The sequence below is a fragment of the Ptychodera flava genome, chromosome 13 (assembly GCF_041260155.1).
Source record: "Ptychodera flava strain L36383 chromosome 13, AS_Pfla_20210202, whole genome shotgun sequence".
Classification (NCBI taxonomy): domain Eukaryota; kingdom Metazoa; phylum Hemichordata; class Enteropneusta; family Ptychoderidae; genus Ptychodera; species Ptychodera flava.
The window spans coordinates 27,994,942-28,010,272 of NC_091940.1; the positions used below are offsets into that span (position 1 = coordinate 27,994,942).

The 15,331-nt window shown below is 37.0% G+C and overlaps 2 long non-coding RNA genes across 2 annotated transcripts; both read right to left on the bottom strand.

The window, feature by feature from the left end:
• LOC139148737 (uncharacterized) lies at nt 1-3,621 on the bottom strand. The gene is made up of 3 exons (XR_011555990.1): nt 3,544-3,621; nt 820-860; nt 1-91 (listed from the first exon to the last, which is right to left on the bottom strand). It is a non-coding gene; the product is annotated as an uncharacterized lncRNA (long non-coding RNA).
• Nucleotides 3,622-12,726: 9,105 nt separating this feature from the next.
• On the bottom strand, nt 12,727-14,521 carry LOC139148738 (uncharacterized). The gene is made up of 3 exons (XR_011555991.1): nt 14,421-14,521; nt 13,425-13,579; nt 12,727-12,844 (listed from the first exon to the last, which is right to left on the bottom strand). It is a non-coding gene; the product is annotated as an uncharacterized lncRNA (long non-coding RNA).
• Between the last annotated feature and the right edge of the window lie 810 nt (nt 14,522-15,331).

The following is a 15,331-nucleotide window of genomic DNA, read 5'->3' on the forward strand; positions in this document are numbered from 1 at the left end:
CGAGTGCATTTCTTTGGTTTTTCCAACTTTTCACCTCTGTTAATTTTACCAATAAACTCTTGGCCTGTCAACTCTTTATATGGATATTCGCCTGCAACGGAAAAAATACATGTTATGTAGATTTACTTTACAATGTCACGATGTGGTCTAACATTGTTTAGTCACGTTTCATCATTCATTCACGCTGTGGCTTTAGTATGTGACTTGGTTTCTGTTTTCCTTAACGCCTTCATGGAAAGTACATCCTGTGTGCACTATACAGTAGAAATGTATGTTGAGCACGTTGCTGAAATGAATCGTACGAGGTCCAATTGAATACCACAACACAGTATTGAGACAATCTGGTATAACTGCCTCGATATGTAGGCGTCAGGAACCTCAGGAAATCTGCTGCAGATGTTGACGTCATATGATCCAATCTCTACATATATATTGTTTATATACGTACGAGGTGGCATCAATTGATCCAATCTTTACATATAGTTTTGACATGTACATGGTGATCAGTATATTTTATATACATTTACTTTCCTGAACAGTTTAGGAGATTTGTAAGTGGGTTTTGGTGGATGATATGAATCTGACATGAATATGCTTTCCACCACACAACAACAATAATTATAAAGCATATATAGAAGAGTACAGGCAGTTTCGTAATTGCTTCAAAAGACAAATAGTCACCATAGTATGTTTTAAAACCGATACATAACATTAATATAACAAAAGCGTGTTCTTTACTTTGCGAGTACTATGTAGAGGTACGCTAGTGAGATGGGGTTCAATGATTTAGAGCAGCGACTTGCGGGTAAAATCGCTCACCTTGTGAACATACTTCCCAGAGAAGAACACCAAATGACCATCTGAAAAGAATAGGGATAACTGAGCAATGTTTAACTTTGGATATTAGGCGCTATACAATTTTTCTAGATAGATAGATAGATAGATAGATAGATAGATAGATAGATAGATAGATAGATAGATAGATCTAGATAGATAGATCTAGATAGATCGATAGATAACAAATTATACAGATTTTAAGAAGAAGAAAAAGCAGAAAAGAAAATTGATTAGGCTGTGTTCACAAATACCTCAAGGTGCTTAAGAGATCCAGAAAATTTTTTCTGATTATTTTAAAGACTCCACCAAACAATCTCAAAAGTATAGTTAAAGTTCCCCTTTTTATTCATAATGGTTTTGTACTTGAGACTTATGGTGCCCCACTTTCTCTAGCCAGCAAACGCTTGCAAACAGCAGACCATGTGTTACCCAAAGTTGTCGTAAAAAGCAAAAGAATGATCACTGAATAAAAACAATTAAACTGGGTGAATTCCACTCAACTGCAGCAAAAAAGGATTGCATATGATAAATATATGGTGAACAAACTATATCTATAATTGTACATGAATGACACTTAAATACAGTAGCTTTTTCGATCGGATTCGAACTTAACGTACGGCATCCATGCAGTCAACTAGAGACGACATCACAGTCAAAACCGCTCGGCCAAATTTCCAACCTAAAAAGAGTGGTCTAATAACCGAGCTAAGTTGTTACAATTTTTCTGACTGCGACCCTCCACACGCTGTAGAGTTCGTGAAGGACTCGCTTTCACATACTCGCTATCACACATCGCACAAAAACTTTTAATTGTCAGAACAATGAATATATCGCTTTACTAGACGAATGACAGCCTAGGGGACATAAAACATATCTCGACTGGCTACATTGGGTAAAAAAATGGGTTCCCAAAAGCATATGTGCGAAGGGAGACAAATGGTCAGCCTCCTTGTTAACCGCGGGAGGAAGGTTGCGAATATTATTACTTGAGTGTGAACATTGTATGAGTTAAAATGTAATTTGGTGCAATTGCATGCACACTCACACCATAAACATGAAAAAGACGATTTTGTTGCATTTGATTATGAACAACGAGCCATGGTACAGATGCAGGCAAAGATGACAAATCCTAGACCATCGAGTGGACCCCAAGAAATATCGCTTTGCAATTGAAAGCATCATAATGAGTAATACTAATTGATGTTAATTCAGTCATAAATAGACAAACTGATGCGGCTTTCCGAAAAACGCTACAAGAATAGGAAATATAGCTTGAATCACTGGCAGGAGAAAAACATTACTCAAAACTATCAAAAGGCTACTTAAACTGCTTTGCTAGGCCCTTGCCTCAATATGAATCGTTGATCATGACATTTTAGCCCCGTAGCGCTACATTCTCAATCATCTGATCAACGGCAGCCTTACTTATCATTGCCAAGTATAATAATCTGTGCCGTTTACGATTGCCATACAAAGTCACTAGGCAAAATTTGATATATTATTTATGTTTGATGACCTCTTTTGATTTGTGGTGTTTAGTCCACTAAGTGTAACGAGCGTTGTGGCTTTCGGTATGCTGTTGCAAAATCTATTTCTCTGTTTTTCTTCAGTTGCAAACTGCTTGAACGTCTCTCAGGCCATGAATCAAGTTGTTTATAGGTCATAATAGAGCTACCTTTGTCAGGTACACAAGTCTTAAAAGGAATGAACTCTTAGAACTCCTTCTTCTCAACACTGACTGTATGAGACAAACGTCTGCACTTGTCTTAACAGATACACTTAACAAGTATTAACATCTACTAGAAGTGAAGGTTTCGAGATACTGTTACTGTGATATTTCATTTGCTGTCAACAGTTTAATAGTTTGTTGTTTTTGTCTCATTTTCGTCAACATTTACCAGTTTGTCATTATTTTCCACAAAACTTGACATTTCATTTCTCAAATAAGAAACAACTAATGTCCCGATTAAGGCTTTCTACCACTATAATTAATTACGATTCAGAAAATGTAAACGACGACAGTATCAAATTAACTTGTATTTCCATTTCATTTACCTTTTGCAATTTGCAGTGAATCTTAGAACAATCATACATGTCTTGAGACCGTATCAAAGAAGTGTTGTGGATGATCCTCCAAAATAGCCTGATATACATTTAACTTCCTTATTAATTCCAATATTTAGTGTTTGTGAAGCTGGCCTTACTCTTTACTGCTGTTTATTTCATTTTGTATGTACGCGGAACGTGGGACATATTTTTACAACCATTAACCATTATAAAATTTTGAAGAGTCTTCTAAGGCTTCTGAATTGAAAATCTTAGATATAAACTCATCAAGCTAATCACCGGACGACAGTTACTTACATGAAACGTATTTCCTGCAGCTGAGAATAAATGTCTCAATTTCGACCAATAATGATATATTAAGAGTTCAATAAAACAGATTACATAATTGCAAACACACACTTCTACTTACGGCAATGATACAACATACAAATCCTATATCCTAGCAATATCAACATTGCACGTCAGGGTCACATTGCTGCCAAAGTAATAGTGTACTTAATGAGAAACAACAAACAAGCCTATGTGGAGTATATTTTGTCATACTATGTTTATTTATTTTCTCATCTGTTCATTTAGCATCTAATTAGCGCTCCTCGAACTGAAAGAGACAGGTATTTTATATGTTTTGGCAATACTTACACATCACTTTTGAAGTAGAATAGTCCCCTCTTCAGGAATTCAGGTGGCATCCATTTTAATGGCAAAGCTACTTGTCCCTCGGCCTGAAGGTGATTCCGAAAATAGTACACTTACCATAAAATTATCCAAATAAAGTCACACAAAAAATTTTGCTGCTTCCTTCATTGCACAGTTTCAAGCAAGGAATACCTTCGCTATGCTTTGGCACACAATATATATATACAACGCTTACAGGCAAGCCTTGCCACTTCGATGCCTGGTATGCATGTTTTTTTACACACACTAAACGTTTTCATATCATTAACAGGAAGGAACCTAATGACTGGATTGTTTGTAAAGGATAAACAACAGAAAACCGACACCGAAATATATCGGCATAGTCTAAAACATGGACTGGACTCATGTACTAGACTATGGACTATGGACTATGGACTATGGACTTTGGACTATGGACTATGGACTTTGGACTGGGTCCATGAACTGAAGTATGGACTGGGTCCATGAACTAACAAGAATTTTTATTTTCCATGTAATAACGTGTATCAGAAATGCATTCTGAAAAGAATTTTAAAAGACTCTTTATTCCATATACTAACATTGTTATCCAAGCAATCTCAGGGATCCTGCGCATAGTTGAATTAACATATTAAATGAAAGGATAGCATTGTGCACCTTTATTTAGTATTAAAAATCAATAGGACTCAATAAGTTATCAATTTCACCACGGCATGCAAAATATCCGCCATTCCATTTCTTCAAATATCCCAAATTTTACTTAATGTAATGTAACACGTTTATTGCGTTTAAAGGCCTCCGGCCCATATGCAAGTGGAGAACCACACTAACATATATATACAGAGCTTTCTTAAATTTTGAGTCGTAAATACTAAAATTACAAAAATATAACAGTAACCATCTCTTACGATAAATTCGCAAGAGTTGCGTTTCTCAGTGCCATTGCATTGTGGACAAATTTGCACAGATTTGTTAGAATTTCTGTATCTGATGAATCCATAAGTCTTTTGAATTTATAAAGGTTCGGGACAACATAACTCTCAGATGGTAAATATTCATTCCTCAATCGTGCGTAAAGTGGACATATTAGTAAAAAATGGTATTCATCGTCAATATCTTGTGTTTTACAAATACTGCATTGTTTATGATTGGGGTCAATTCCCAGACGTCGCCCTTCCTCAATTGCTAAAGAATGACATGAACTTCTAAGTCTAGCAAATGACTGAATATATTTATAGTTGCAGCTTAAAAGAAGATATTTCTCTGGTTCTAACAGACTCTTAAAGGTGTTATAAGTGCGTAACTTTGGTTTATTTGTTACGTTGGTAGACCAAATTTGTTTGCAAACATCTGTTACTCTAATGGTAAAATTTGACAGAAACACTTTCTTTATTGCTGTCTGTTAGAGATTTGCGGTAGGCGATTAGTTTTGAACGTACATTGCTAATTCTCTTTGAAAAATCTTCACCGATACTGATATCTGTGCCACGTAGTTTGTGAGCACTTTTCAGGACTCTACCTTTGTCTTTGAATTTGGACATCATTGCAATAATTGGCAAGGGTCCTCTGGTAGCACGTGCATTCTTGAGTCGGTGGCATCTCTCAAATTCAATGTCTTCTGTCATATTCAGCTCATTTTCTAGAAGAGATTTTATCTGTTTTTCTGACTCTTCCCATGTCTCGTTTGGACTATACTGTTTCACTCCGGAGTCCGTAGAATACAAGGTTGTTTCTCCAACTCTTGTTTTCTAAATCGTCCTTATCTCTGCAAAGTTTCTCATTTTCTCGTTTCAACTGTTCTATGGAGTCTTGAATATCGCCGAGACATTTCTGTTTCTCTTCCAATTAATTTAGTTCGTCCCTGTTCTGGTTTGCAAACTTTTTGAGTTCATGCAGTTCGTCCTCAATATTGTTCATTCTAGTTTGCACACAGTCTAGTTAAACATTTATGGCTTTAGGGTCACGGATCAGCAAATTCAATTTTTCCAGAATGCCTACCACGTCTTCTTTCGTTGCCGCCTCCTGTGTCTCTTAGCGTAGCTTTGGTGGGCCTGGATTCCTTTCAACATTCTTACCTAGCACAAGTAAACTCAATAAGCATAGCCTTAAGTAGTGTGAGTAACACCTTGCAGTTGAACAATGGAATTCGTAGGGTGGCCATCTTTGGTAACTTCCGTTGGCGGGCTGGGTCTCCGCCGGCAAATATCCCAATTTTTGCCCTGTATTGCTCAATATCAACGCTCATCTTCAAGGTACCTGTTCACAAGCCTAAACTAAAACGTCCAATCGAAAAATTACCTCAACATAGATGTAGAAGGCCCATAACACAAACGTTCTTTGCAGAGCTCACTTGCGAGCGTGTTCACTCGGTGACGTAGTCATGTGGTATCACTTCATCACTTAATGTACTTGCTATGCTATGGTTGTAACAGGCTTTTCAAGGAAAATGGGATAGACCCACTGCCACCAAGTGATGCGATTGTTACAACACAGGCGCAAAGGGAATACATGCACAATGGCCAAAAACAAAAAGCTAACGCTTCAATTGTGTACTTTCATTTGAATGAATCTTGCATCAGAACCAAAAATGAATATTTCATCATATCTTTGATTTATGTACCAGAAAACTTAAAACCACATTTATCTCAACAGCATGTTGATCTATTGAGATGTATGAATGTCAAAGTGTAAGCAGGTTGAATGCTATTAATTATTGTAAAATTTCAGTAATGTGGACTTATCTCATCATCTGATTTCTGCCACTGTATACAGTCAGGATGGAAATATTTTGCAAAAAAATGTTGCATGGTGTACAATCCTTATGATTTAGTGGTACTTGTATTACGTCACTGTTATTTGTCTTGCTGTAGATACTCATATAACATTCCTTCTAAGATTTCAACTTTGAGACACCACTTCCTATCACTGTTTAGTCTACCAACGACAGCTTCAATCTGCTTAGACAACTTTATGTCCGATCCTTCATGTGCCTTTCTGGTGACTTATAGACACTTTTCCCGCCAAAACTGCTTGATCAATGGGAACTCGCCGTACTGTTATACTTCACTGTATGTAGCCACTGTTCAATATCAGTGAATCACTATGTGCTTGATCAGGAGTGGACATTTGGAGGGCGTCATTGTTAAGGCTTGTAAATTTAACAAGTGGTCACTGCATAAAAATCCTATAATACTTACTGTATTAACATACATACATACATACATTTTAGCTGAAGAGTGCATATACAGATGAATACAGTCAAGAATCCATTTTTTGTATTCAGCAAGCCTGTATTCATGTGAATTCATGTGAATTCACGTGTATTACACTATAATACAGGCAACTCATTAATGTGAATTTATCTGAATTATTGTGTTTTCATGCAGTGGGTACACCAATTCATTTATCCCATTTTACCACACAACAGAGGATATTGTTAATTAATTGCGGCTGGCGAGGGTGGCTGAACAGAAAGCCTCCATTGTGGGGTGGAACTAAGATAAAACAAACAACACTGTCTCACAATCCAGCATCTGTGAACTTTGATTATGGAATGGTAGTAAGATAAAACAAATAACACTGTCTCACAATCCAGCAGAATGCACACAAGTTAATTCATTAGAGATTGTCAGTGACACTATCATCTATATCTTCATGAAATAACATTTTTCCCACCAAAAGTGCTTTATCAATGGGAAACCTCACTTTCCCAAACTTCACATCACTGTACTCTGTGCACAGTCTCTGACCCTACAATTGTACTTCACTGTATGTAGCCACTGTTTATATAATATGAGTGAAGTAATTAGTCTCCCGACTGCTTTCTTATATCTGGTCATATTGCACATTACAGTGTTTCGTTTGTTCTGGGTAAATTCTTACAAATAGTTGCAACCAATCGTCTAGATCGATGACAAAAATCCATGCCTTTTTCAAAGCAAAAACCACTTCTCCTATCTTTAGTTTCCTTGTTGTTGCTCCCATGTTCATTAGTTTTAAACTTGCATAGATATCAATAATAATGTAGGATTACGATTAGGTGCATGATATCATCTGTTTATATGGGTAAGCCTAATTCACGTGCCACGCGCTGCATGCCGCATGCCATGAGCCAAAGTTCACAATGCACGATTAGCATGTTAAGCTAGAAATAGCTGCATTTTCATTCTAATTCACTTTATCGATTCATCTTCACTGTTAAATCACATTTAATAGATGCCTTGTATGTGCATAAAGTAGTGACCTGCAATATGTATGTTCACGAATTTAACATGTGCTGGCCGGTAAGGGACTGGAAAAAGATTATACGAAGGGAGGGCGAATTTTTCAAGATGATGCTGAGAAAAGTGACTCTCCCCAATTGTTATACCGTCCCTGCACATGCTATAGTCAACATCACTGATATTTTATTTGACAAATATTTACTAATTCATAATGTGATACCAAATAGGAAGGCTGTTGCACTAATATACTGGCAAATAAGTTAAATTCAGGTCAAAGGTCATCCTGGTATCTTGATATTTTTGCTGTACACTTTCTTCCCATGATGGCCGTCCAGCAAACATCAGACCTGTAGCCATATGGGCTTATAGTGTAATAAAGGGAAAGTGGCTTCACACATCACTCATCTCGTCTTGTATGTACTTTGGTGTGTTTAGTTAAATGTTTTGGCTGTTAGTGTGAAAATTAACAAGCGAATCGTTAATTTTAAAATAAGCCATGGCAATGACGCTTTAAAAGCCTGATCAAAGCCGAAACACTAAGAGACATCAGAACTTGCAATACAAAAATGACTTTGCTTCAAAGGTCAATACACTTTATGCAAGATTAATCGAACGTGGCTAAAAAAACAGGAAATGTCCAGTCACATCGCAAGCACAGTTCGCCGCACGAATTACGCAACTAGAACACAAGCAAACAAACGAAGAAACAAATAAAATGCTAGTCTTCACAACGAAAATTATAGCAACAATATATATAAGAACACGAGCTATATAAGCAGCAATGTGTGAAAACTGGGAACACATAGACAATGACGAAACACTAAGCCTGAATGAAATATTTCCACAACAACCGATCATTGCATACAAAAGAAATCCAAACATTAGCGATATACTGATACAGGCCAAAGTCCACGGCATTTTTGTATTAGGAACAAGTCAATGAACAAACGAACACATGACGATCCAAACATAAATATTCTGGCTTCATTGCTAGAAGAACAGGAGATCAACAATATCGACGTGACATAAAACAAATAAAGATAGCGGTCTCAGTCAGAAAAATGTAACAACTTAGCCGGCTATTGAACCACTCTTTTTTGGGAGTGGAGATTTAGCCGAGCGGTTCTGTCTATGGCCTCTCAGCTAGGCGACTGATGCCGTATGTCGTGGGTTCGAATCCGATTGAAAACTAGCCGTATACATATATCTTAGGCGACTGAGGAAGAGAACGCTCTGGTTTCGAAACGTGGGGATAGAAAAAAGAGTCAAGGTTGTCAAAGACACATCTGACTACGCCCACGTCTCGCCATGGCTTATTGTAAAATTAACGATTCGCTTGTTAATTTTCACACTAACAGCCAAAACATTTCAGACACTAACCACACCAAAGCACATACAAGACGAGATGAGTGATGTGTGAAGCCACTTTCCCTTTATTACACTATAAGCCCTTGAAAGCTGCAAGTACATTAAGTAAAATTTGGGATATTTGAAGAAATGGAATGGCGGACACTTTGCATGCCGTGGTGAAATTGATAACTTATTGAGCCCAATTGATTTTTAATACTAAATAAAGGTGCACAATGCTATCCTTACATTTAACATGTTAATTCAACTATGCACAGGATCCCTGAGATTGCTAGGATAACAATGTTAGTATATGGAATAAAGAGTCTTTTACAAATTCTTTTCAGAATGCATTTCTGATACACGTTATTACATGGAAAATAAAAAATTCTTGTTAGTTCATGGACCCAGTCCATACTTCAGTTCATGTACCCAGTCCAAAGTCCATAGTCCATAGTCCAAAGTCCATAGTCCAAAGTCCATAGTCCATAGTCCATAGTCCAGTACATGAGTCCAGTCCATGTTTTAGACTATGCCAAATATATCTGACATGCAAGCCTTGAGACAGATTACTTTCACCAGTCTGGGGCGCAAATTAATGTCTTTACGACCAGATGGCTATTGACTCACACATATCCAAATTAAAGTCAGGCACACTATTACGTGCATACCAGGCATCCAAGTGGCAAGGCTTGGCTGTAAGCGTTGTATATATATACATCTGCAAGCCACACTTCCATTCATCAATTCACCAAACTATAGATGCATAGATACAACAGATAGAATGATACATAGGCACATGGATACACACATAGATACATAGATACATATATACATACAAACATCTAACATACTCATGCACACACATAGATAGATTGATCTAGATAGATAGATAGATAGACAGTCAGATAGATAGATAGATAGATAGATAGATACACACATACATACAGACAGACAGAGAAACATATGTATGCACGCATGTAAGGCCAGTATCTGACATTGTAACGTGCTAAACTTAAAAAAATGCATTTGACTAGTTTTTTAAGAGTTTACGTTTCAAAACTTTAGCTAAAATAAATATGTTGTTACATTGCGTTTGTTAAGGTTTTCTTTAGGGGTTTACTTTAAATGCTATTTCAGCAAGACCTTTTTTAAGTATAAATATAGTTAGATAGAAAATATAGAAGCTTATTACCTATACATAATATTTTCCTAAGATTGAAAAAAAGAATTATGTTCATCTGGGTTAAGAAACCTTTTCAGGTTGTCATACTCGATGACCTTAGTCCTCCTCTTTTACAATTTATTATTTTCATGTCACCCGGTTTAAATCTTGCATGTTGGTTACTTTTGCATGTTTTTTGTGAAAAATTGTTATTCCTCTAAAATGAACGTTATATGTTTATAGGTTCATTACCAATCATGCCAAAAACCAAGCCGGCACAAACGTTGCAGGTCCATATCTCGCCTAATCCCCAAACGGCGGTGAAAAACCGTCGTTTGCCGGATTACAGTCAAAGGTGAGAACGAGTTGATCGACACAACTAACTTCCCGGAGAGAAATTTTGTCGTGCACACCCTGATAACGTAACAAAAGATGGTCACATTTGATGAGGCCTATGTTGTTGACACCTTGTCATGATTGACATATTTAATGGGATGCGCGGCACGCGTCACAGAATGATGGTATACTATTCTACTCGTGCCGACAAAGGAAAACGACACAACGATGAATGCTTCTCGTGACTGGATAAAATTCTGTGGCGAGCAAATGCCGCAAAAACATTAACAACTCAATACCAACTCTCTCCGTATTTCATCAATCGAACATCGTCTGCTTCTTGTGTATAATGTTATGCGTGGCAGAGTGCTTAGTACGTCGCTTGTTTTCTGATACACGCTGACCTGTAGACTTGATTTAAGTCTGTGAATTGTGAATGTTTGAGTGGGGTGAACGCGATGATTTCTGTTCCGTTTTCATGTAACACGCGTGAGTGGGGTGCACGCAAGGAGTGGTGTGAACGTTATACAGGGGAGTTTCTCCCGGAATCATAGGTGAATGCGGCATATCATATCATATTATATTATATAAGTTAGAATAACCACATTAGAGACAGGATACTAGAAATTTGAGTTATTTCTTAACCTGAGAAATAAACCCCTTTAACGAGACTGTGTTTTAAAAGTCAAATGGCATGTGCGCCAACAGTAGCCAGACCAACCATTTCACACCTGATTAAGTGCACTCTTGTTGTCATTGTAAATTACGCTGGCTGTTACCACTCCCCCTGTGCAAGTTTGTAAACACGCTTGTTTATTTACAAAAACACAGGGTGTTTATGGATAGCAAACATTGTGTACACTTCTGTATTGTCATTGTAATGAGTGTCTTGCGACAGAGTTTGTGCAAGGGGGTTTTGCCATGATAAAAAAGTAAAATAAACATTTATCCAGAATTGAATCTTGACCAAGGCCGGCCTATCCATCATTATACAGTAGCCTAATTCAGTCATGTGATTAGCATGTGATAACGGAACCACGTGACCGATGCCAATTAATCAACCAGTGTCATTCATGCTGACGAAGGGCTACCGAACGGACCCGAAAGCTACAGACAGTATTAAGCTTAACTTTATTTGTTAAGTGCAAAGGTTAAAAATACATCATGAAAAGAATAAAATATCATTAGTGAACATAAGGCAACAGTTATAAATCACACTCTGTTTTGAGTCCGCGCACAATAAGCTTTCTAGAAATTTTCGGAAATAATTTTCTCAGAATTTTCCACGGGTGGCTGTTGCAAAACCGAATCATGCCCTTTAAATGTTTTTTTTTTCTAGCAGTCGCGTAATCAGCTATAAAATGAGGTATCGCAAAAGTAAACAGGTTATTATCTTTAATATAAAAAGTTCACTTTGTTATAATTTTGTTGGTTAAAACTTCATAGGCTGTAAATTAAGTGGAACCGCTGTTTAGCACATATACCTATAATGTCGTTTTATGAGACCAGCGTACATATCATATCTCGTTCACATAAAACCAGCAATTGCACCTTATCTCTTGTAGCGAGCCTGACCATGTATAGAACACTTTGAATTGGCGGCAGGCTTTTTAAGCGTATTAATTTTTTTATTCTACAATAATACAGGGAATAAATTAGAGGCATCTTTATTAGCGAACTGATACCTAAAAATGGTATGATACTACAAATACAGATTTCACTAGTGTACATCCACATTGACCTCTAATTCCATGGGACTAGCCTGTAGCGCTAGCCAATGGATTAAATTGGCCTAATGTACAGAAGATGTCTATGCCATATGCCCGTTTTCTCTCATCCATTCATTAAGTTTCGGATTATTTTCCTTCAACGAGATTTACAATGAAAGGTTGCGATTTTGTCAGGTAAGCACATATTGTCAGATAGTCGCCTCAAACATGAAGTCTACAAGTATATACGTACAAACTTATATACGTACCTGCATGTTGCCATCCACTTATTATCTGATCATCCGAGCCCTCCCTCCCTCCTTCCCTCCCTCTCTCCCTCCATCTATCAACCCTTAAATTAACAAAATACACTTTTAACTTACCCATGGTACATTTTCGTATACTCCTTTCTCACTTATATCTCTACTGAGACCAAAATCACTAATTTTGGCCACACTTTCAGCACAAAGCAGTATATTTCTTGACGCTAAATCTCGATGGACGATCTTTAATGTCATTGACAGAGGAATCAAAAACTTCGAGTTATGTGGGTAGTTTTTACAAATTACAGTAACTTGTGTATCGCTTTGGCACTTGTTAAAGTATTTAAATCGAATCGACTTCTTGTTTTTCAGTTAAAAGTTTCATGAATATTGCGAAACATTATCGAACAATTCAGTAGTATGAACTATCGATGAAGCGTGGTCAAAAGGGCTGCCTTTCTAAAAAAAGCCCCCGATATTCTGAATAATGTAGACATGAGATGAATAAATTACAAGTTTTTCGTTGGCATCATATGGAATGAAGGGAAACGTTCAACGGTTTTGCCTTTAAAATCGATGGTGTCATCAAATCGCTGAGATATTTGCTGCTTATGCGTTGTTGTCTGGCCGCCAGATGATAGCGGTGTAATTAATGTATTATTATTTGCTCTGGCAATAACGTAGGTGTCAAATTACTGAATCTATTACTGGAATATTTGAATCAAGCGAACATTCTATTCCTTTCCAACCTATGAATTAAAAACGAATAAAAAATGTAAGGACCCATCCAAATGTACACAATAACCAAGAAAGAAATATTTACCCCTTTCTCTTGCATATATTGCATGCCGCAAGTAACGCATTTCAAAAATTGAATCAATTCAAGCCCTTTCACTTTTGGTATCGTTTCACCAAGACGTCGAACATGATCGTTTAGATTGCCATTTATTGCATATTCCATCAAAAAGACCCGCTCATCTGTGAAAAAACAAAATTGAAAAAAGTAGAACAGTTCAAAGACCGAAATCAGCTTGAAATTGTAATGATCATCAACGCCTCGGGGACTTATATTTAGACACTCAAAGCTAGACAATGATATATTGGTTTACCACTAATTATGGCTCATTTTGAAAGCTTCTGGGCTAACTAAACTTTTCGATTTCTTATTTTATTGAAAATCATAGATTAATTTTTTCTCCTTAGAGTAACACAGTGATGATGGCGGCGTTTTTTTAAATTCAAATGACATTAAATTTTAGGTAGTTTGTCATTCAAGTACAAGCATTGTCAAACTGATCTTCATTTATGATCTGGAAATAGAAAGATCGAAAAATTCCTTGAAACAAGTTTGAGAAAAAGGTTAAGTTTTCAGTTTTGAGGCGTGTACTGCCAAAAGTAGGTTTTTATCTGCGATAATGCATGCTTATCTTACTGGAAGTATTCATTTTGTCATTTTTTTGCAAGCATGAACTTCCCCACGAAGTAGTGACGATCCCATGGTATAACAAGATAATGAATGCGTTTAACGAATTACTACGCTATAGGGAATTTCATTTTCTATGATTCTTAAGAACATAAGGGCATATTATTTTTGGCTCTTTTGGCGATACCTTTTTTTCTCACTGTTTATTCATCAGTTTGCTGTCTACCATTATGCAATTTTCGAATAACTTCCGGTACCGCAACCATATTGTCAATCTTTACGCTGATTTTTGTGAATGTTGGATAATAAAGCTGATAAGTACTCATTTTTACGATTTACGCTGGTAATATTTAGCTGAAGACACGGGAAAGATATTTTTATCGAAAGAAAACTTACCTCCTTTTAAAGCGAAACCTTTAAAATCGATTATGTAAGGTTGACCTTTTAGTTTTATCAAACACTGTATCTCTCGACAAAACAGATAGTTACCTTGAAGGTTGTTTAGACCTGATAGAGAGAGGATTGCGTCTTGATTAATTTAAACTTGTGATGTCATCTTGATAAGTCAAAATTGATTTATCTTTAATGTGCCGATGGTTTGTAAAGAGTGAAAATAAGAAATAACTTACAAATCGCTCTTTTCCGAAGTTTCAAATTGGTGAAAAGAATGAACAAAACAATTATGAGACAAGGCGTCGAGTATGCTTGTAGCTTTGCCCTTTGCAGACACGTACCTGGTAAAAGCTGCTTGATAGCTACCTCAACATGAGCATTTCGATCAGGTTGCTTTAGAACACCTTTGTGCACTTGACCAAACTCTCCTTGACCAAGGACCGGTCCAGTTTTGGTGATATGTCTATCTTGTACCTGCCATGCATTCAACTGCTTGAGCTCTTTCTGCAGAAATCAATATTGCTATGAGCTATTGAATGGTTGAACTGTTATAGTCTTTGATATGCTTGTGTTGTGGTTCTTATGTAACGAGCCTCATAAGCAATAAAACAAACCAACGTGGAATTAATTTCCACGTTTTCAATGTCGGCGGTTGATTAATGTCTTCATCACTTGCCAGCCGAGACACCAGATTAAGGTACAAGGTCACCGTAAATTTGCATATTCTATATATGGTAAAGGTGCGGGGCTTAGCGTACTACCCCGTAACACCTGTAGCTGTCGGTCCTTCATATTTGATACGTCAAAGAACATGCAGACGACGCTGCTAAGGATGCCGTGGCTGGTTGTGTGGAGGCGCCTTTTTTAAAAAGCGGCCACCCGCATAAAATTTGTGATTTGCTATTAAAAACAGG